Genomic DNA, 7,035 nt, shown 5'->3' with positions numbered 1-7,035 from the left:
CTTACTGCTTTTAGTATTCTATCTTTATTTAAAAAATATGGAACGCTTCACGAATTTGCGTGTCATCCTTGCGCAGGGGCCATGCTAATCTTCTCTGTATTGTTCCAATTTTAGTATATGTGCTGCCGAAGCGAGCACTTACTTTACAATCTTATCTCTTTTTAAAAATCATGTATATGCACATATGGCAAAAGGGGTTGGTGCCCAAGTGTGCAGCTGCCTATGGAGGCCAGTTTCCTTAGACCACCTGGACTTGGAGTTAAAGATTTTCATGAGATTCCTGACATGTACATCGGGAACTGAACCCAGTTCCTCTGAAAGACCATACATTCTCTTAAACAGTGAGCCATCCCAGCTCCTTCATTCACCATACTTGTTCTAGCTTCTTAGATTTCCTCTATCCAGAATGCTACTGTATTCCCACTCTGCTTAGAAAACTAAGAATGATCCTTAAAATAAAGTTCAAATGTTACTTCCTCTGGAAACTGCCCCATTGTCATTCAAATGCCCTTCCTCCTTTTGTTTCAAGATTGTTCTTACCTACAATACAAACTCAATAACTGATTAATGAATGTAGTCCTCTTCCAAGGCATGTGAGAGTTCATCTGTTCATGTATCATCTAGGATGATTGAATTCATTTGAATGGAGTTGACATGTGGTCAGCTGAGTACATAGATGTGAATGAAGTCAAGACAAAAGGAACAAGACATGCAGACCCCTAGGTCTGGCTTCCTAGCCATCTGCTTGTCAATAATAATGGATAGAAAAAAAATGCAACAGCTAGTGAACTAGAAGGAACATGGCTACTGCATCATAAAGCCACAGAAAGGTCTATCTAACAACTAAACCTTTTACCTCTGGCTTTCACTTCCAAGCACAGCACTTCTCCAGCCCTTGAAATGGCAGAGTGCCACCAATATCTTCTGTGAAATAGATAGTGAGAGGCCCCTTGATATTTTCAGAGTGAAGGCTGGTCACTGGAAAACACAGAGCATGATTTGAGGGTTGGACGTCTTAGCTCTACTACCCAACCTTCTCAGAAGGGAGAATGGCTGAATGTTTAGATTATCAATGCTCAACAATATATTTCATCATGCCTATCCTATCTAGAAAAGTTTCTGTAAACTCTCACAAGGATTGAGTTGAGAGATCTTTTAGCTATCTAAAAACATAAAGGTTCCCGGAGGATAGAGACCTGAGGGGAAAAATCCATGAAAGCTACCGATCCTTTCCATACTCACCCTGTGCATGTTGTTGTCTGAATACTTCTCTGTATAATGGCATTCATAAGAACTTGCTAAGTCCAAATAAGGTTTGTCCCAAGATTTGTGAACTGTGCTATCAAACTATATCAACCTACGTGGTTACATGGCAGCTGAGCTATAACTGGCTAACTGATCAGAAGCACGGCTTTGTAAGGTTTAACAGTTTTCTGAAATGGGGGGGGGGGCCTAGTTTGTATGCATGAACCCCCACCCTGCAGGACTTGATGCTATATTCATGTAATAAGTTCCAGAATTGAGTTCAATGTTAGGATAGCCAGCTGTGTCCCAGGAAGAACTGGTTGTGTATGTGGAAAAATACCTCACACTCATGCTGATAAGCAGAAATGAAGTGAGGTATTGCATTCTGTGTTGTGTGGGCTATGTAACAGAAGAAAAAAAAAGTTTTGTTTCTGCTCATTACTAAAATAAACACTAAGTCTAGACACAGTGTGGGTGATAATGCACACTTGACCTACCCACTGCATTGATCCTGTTCTGGAACAATACAAGATGCTCATAAAGGACAGTGAGCTTTGGCTTATATATTAAAGCAGGATCAGTATTCCAGTAGCACGACTCTTCTGGGAAGGGGGATGTCAAACACAAGGAATAATGTATTCCTGGAATTATGTGATGCTGTTATTCTGTAGTTTGTGTTACAATGGCTATTCTATAATAAGAAGTCAATGAATCCAACAGTTACTTTGGGCTAGATTAAAGAGACCTGATTTTACATCATGGAAAACTGACTGGTTTTCCAACTCTTGTTATTTATTTTGTGGTTATTTTAAGATAAGGCTTCTCTACATCTCTTAGGCTGGCTTTGGTGCCACGATAATCCTCCTGCATTATAATCCCGATTACTGGGACTATAAGCATGCACCATTATGAAATATAAGACAACTGCTTATATTTTGAAAAAAGTATGAGTTTTCACCTTACTAGTGAAGAAGAAATATCCCTGAAGAAACAGCTCCACCCACTTTTGACTGGTTCCATTTCTGAGGAAGAGCAGAAACTTGTGATAATTTGATTCAAGTATCTTTAGCATACAAGAAAGAATACATTCTGGCCTTGGGGTCAGTCGCCTTATCTATCCTATATCATCTACCTCTAGGTCAGTAGTTCTCAACCTGTGGGTTGTGACCCCAATTGGTGTCACATATTAGTTATCCTGCATATCAGATATTTATTTTATGATTGATAACTAGCAAAATTATAGTTATGGAGTAGCAACAGAATAATTTCATGGTTATAGAATCACAAAATCATGAAGAACTATATTAAAAAGTAACAGCATTAGGAAGGTAGAGAATCACTACTCTATATATAGACATCCATGGACAGAAAACAAAATTATTTTTTTCTGTATTTTATTTAACCTTTTTTTTTTACACTCCAGATTTTATCCCCTCTCCCAGTCTACCCTTTGACTGTTCCACATCTCATTACCTCCTCACCAACCCCCTATCTCCAGGAGGATGTCTCCCCACCCCATTTGTTGTCTGGCTACAGTCTGCCTTCTCTTTTATTATTGCAAATAATATTTAAATACATTTGTTTGCTTCTTTAGTGGTGAGGGATAGGGGTGTGCATGTACCACAGTGCATATGTGGAGCTCACAGGACAACAACACACCTGTGTCATAACCTAAAGCTCTTAGTATGGAAATATCACCTCTGTAAAGTTCTGCAGTGTCTTAAGGCCAGCAGCATGAATATTTTACCCAACAGTCCTCTGAGGTTATTTAGCATAAACAGAGTCTAAATATCCCAAAGTCTTGAGAAGTAAGCTCGTAGAGGGTGAAGGAGATTTTCAACCTGATTTACTTCAATATCTTGTGCCCTCTTTACCATGGGTGTGTCTCATAGATTGTGTTCATCACCTGTTGTCATCTAAAGCTCTCAGCCCAAACTTAAAGCTATTCAACTCAAGGAAGTTCTCTCTTCAGCTGTTCAGGTGCTATTAGTTTCCTCTTCACAGGAAACTGTGCTAGATATTCTGTTAACTGGACACATAAACTAGAGTTATCTGAAAGGAGGGAACCTCAATTGAGAAAAGGCCTCTATAAGATCCAGCTGTAAGGCATTGTTTTAATGATTGATGGGGAAGAGCCTGATCCATTGTGGGTGGTGCCATCCCAGGGTAGTGTTCCAGGGTTCTATTAAAAAAAATCAGGCTGATCAAGCCATAATGAACAAGCCAGTAAGCATCACCCTTCAGGTTTCTGCCCTGTTTTGATCATGTCCTGATTTACTGCAATGATGAACGGCAATATGAAAGTATAAGCAAAATAAACCCTTCCCTCCCCAACTTGCTTTTGGGTCATGGTGTTTTATCACAGCAGTAGAAATCCTAATCAAGACAGAGTCTCTAGTTCTCTCTCTGATTATCTTGTAGTTTTGACTATAACTTATAACTCTGAATTTATTTGGCCTTGTTATCATTTCTGTGCATCCCTGAAAAGCAGCAATGCACCTGTTTCTGCATCAAACTGGAACCTGAAGATATAACATTCATAACCAAACCCATAGTTTAGAGATCCAAAACAATCCTACATAATTAATGCTAACTCTACTCACAGTTCTGGCCACCAGGATCCAACAACACTAGGACAGAAACATTCTAGATCAATTTCCTCAATCTGTGTTCCTCCAAGACCATTCCTCAGAAGACCAACTCCGGCCACAATGATGGATTTCTAACTAAAAGGGGAAACTATATAACTAGCATCTAGATTCAATAACTCTAGAGTTCACCAAACCTGGCCCACTGACTTTGCCTTCTTAGTAGATTCAAATTGCTAATATTGGAATAGATTTTCAAGATGGAACAGCACAAAGCAAAATATCTCACACTGACTCTCTTATCAGTTTGGGGCTATATGCTCCTAGGTTCATTGCATGTATCAAGTCAGCAGGAACTGAGAAGGCAGAGAATCAGGAGGTAGTTTCAGCAAGTTATAACACAGTGAATGTGGAAACATTCACTAGATGCTAGTTGTATAGTTTCCCCTTTTAGTAAAGAATCCATCAGTCGTTAGTCTGGTTCACAAAGCCAAAAGCTTATGTATTTGGGGGAAAGTAGCTGAGGAACAGAGAAAGGGAGTCAGGAAAGAAAGAGAGAAAAGAGCGACATAGAGAGACAGAGCGAAGGTAAGAGAAAAGTAGGGAGGGAGACAGACCTGAATCATTTCCATAGTACCACCATCTTTAGAGTTTCCTTATCCTTAGAAGTTTAGATCATATCATGTGTGTTCTTTTGTGATTGAGTTATCTCACTCAGGATGATATCCTTCATATCCATCCATTTGTCTAAGAATTTCATAAATTCATTATTTTTAATAGCTGTGTAGTACTTCATTGTGTAACTGTACCGCATCTTCTGTATCCATTCCTCTGTTAAGGGACATCTGGGTTCTTTTCAGCTTCTGGCTATTATAAATAATACTGCTATGAACAAAGTGGAGCATGTGTCCTTATTACATGTTGGAGCCTCTTCTGGGTATATGCCCCAGGAGAGGTATTGCTGGATCATCCAGTAGTACTATGTCCAAATTTCTGAGGAACTGCCAAACTGATTTCCAGAGTGGTTGTACCAGCTTGCAAACCCACCAGCAGTGGAGGAGTGTTCCTCTTTCTCCACATCTGCACCAGCATCTACTCTCACCTGAGTTTTTGATCTTAGCCATTCTGACTGGTATGAGTTGGAATCTCAGGGTTGTTTTGATTTGTATTTCCCTGATAACTAAGGATGTTGAACATTTTTTTAGGTGCTTCTCAGCCACACTCACTGATAAGTGGATATTAGCTCAGAAGCTCAGAATACCCAAGATACAATTCGCAAAACACATGAAACTCAAAAAGAAGGAAGACCAAAGTGTAGATACTTCAATCCTTCCTAGAAGGGGGTACAAAATACCCATGGAAGGAGTTACAGAGACAAAGTTTGAAGCAGAGACTGAAGGAATGAATACCCAGAGACTGCCCCACCTGGAGATCCATCCCATAAACAACCACCAAAGCCAGACACTATTGTGGATCCCAGCGAGAGCTTGCTGACAAGAGCCTGATATAGCTCTCTCCTGAGAGGCTCTGCCAATGCCTTACAAATACAGAAGTGGATGCTCACAGCCATCCATTGGACATAGCACAGGGTCCCCAATGAAGGAGCTAGAGAAAGGAGCCAAGGAGCTGAAAGGGTTTGAAGCCCCGTAGGAAGAACAACAATATGAACTAACCAGTACCCCAGTGCTCACTGGGACTAAACCACCAACCAAAGAAAGCACATGGTGAGACTCATGGCTCTAGCTGCATATGTAGCAGAGAATGGCCTAGTCTGTCATCAATGGGAGGTGAGGCCCTTGGTCCTTTGAAGGTTCTATGACTGAGTATAGGGGAATGCCAAGGCCAGGAAGTGGGAGGAATGGGTGGGTTGGTGAGTAGGGGGAGGCGGGAGAGGATGGGGTTTTTGGAGGGAAAACTAGGGAAGGGGATAACATTTGAAATGTAAATAAAATATCTAGTAAAAATAAATAAATAAAAATTTATATCATGGAAGATTTATTAAGACATTCTCCTTTCAAATTAACCATACAAAATCATAAAGATCCAAAGAAAGTTACATTCTTCAAAATGCATCATGGGTGGAAGTCTTTAGCTCTTCTTCCCACATCTGTCAAATTCAGCACCTCCTGGAATTTCAGAACCCATTTATCCCTTGTGGCTTCTGTGGTGGCCTGAGAGAGTGAGGAAGCTCCATAGCATGGGACTCACATCAGAGCATGAATAACCCATTGTAGCATGACAATGAGTCTGTGGGTCTGCCAGTCCATGAGAGCTTGGAAGGAATAACCTGGGCTTGAGAGGCAGCAGAAATGTGTATTCAGGTCTTCTTGGACTTCATTCAAAACATCTATCTACTAATTAAATCATAATAGAGGCTAGACACAAATATGCCGTTAGAGCTCCTTAAGAGCACACCATACAGCTAGGGAAAAGAACCACTGGGCTAGTCAATGGTTATTTCTACTGAGCTCTGCCCTTAAATCACTACATAAGCATAACCACACTCATTAAGTTACTGAGCCTGTATTTTCTAATGCAGAAAATGAACCACAATTTACCTCTGTTAGACATGGTCATTTTCCATTCATTTTCAGAGCAATGTAACATTCCACTGTGCAAATAACCACTCTGCATGCCCCTACTGTTTAATAAGCCTTTGGGGTTATTTGTAATTGTAAACTATTGAAAGGTGTTGCTGGCTAACATACTTGAATATGATACTAGAAAAAGGTGTGTAGACGGTTCTTTTCAATGTTCAAGTAGAAGCACAATTACTGCACAGAAGACATGGAAATCCTTAATTCCATATGCTAACCAATGGCTGTTTTTCAAGGTAGATAAAAATAAACCTCAAATATATAAAACATGTTTAAATGAGGCAATCACTGTTTCATAAACATTTATAGCGAACATAGTAGATATAGTAGGTGATTTTGGAGGATAAATGAATGCACCCAGAACAGAGGTTGCTAACCTTTAATGTGTTCTACACAAGTGAAGGAGAGGCTAGAATGAAACACTGAGTGTCAGGGGATAAACAAGGTACAGCTTCAACAGAGAAGAAAGGGCTCTGATCCTCTTATGGAAGACGAGAATGAGTGTTTGAGCAAGACAAGACAGTAAGGGATATCTAGTGCAAGCCCTTGACCTTCAAGGCAGCTGCATCCGTGCCTCTGAGCTCAACTTTATGGGAAAACAACAA

General features: G+C 40.2%; 1 non-coding gene across 1 annotated transcript; it reads right to left on the bottom strand.

Moving 5' to 3' along the window:
• Positions 1–31: 31 nt before the first annotated feature.
• LOC115029515 lies at positions 32–138 on the bottom strand. Its single transcript, XR_003835076.1, has one exon. It is a non-coding gene; the product is annotated as a U6 spliceosomal RNA (small nuclear RNA).
• Positions 139–7,035: the final 6,897 nt, after the last annotated feature.

Source organism: Mus caroli, chromosome 15, assembly GCF_900094665.2.
Source record: "Mus caroli chromosome 15, CAROLI_EIJ_v1.1, whole genome shotgun sequence".
Lineage (NCBI taxonomy): Eukaryota > Metazoa > Chordata > Mammalia > Rodentia > Muridae > Mus > Mus caroli.
This window is presented reverse-complemented; position numbering and strand designations above follow the sequence as displayed.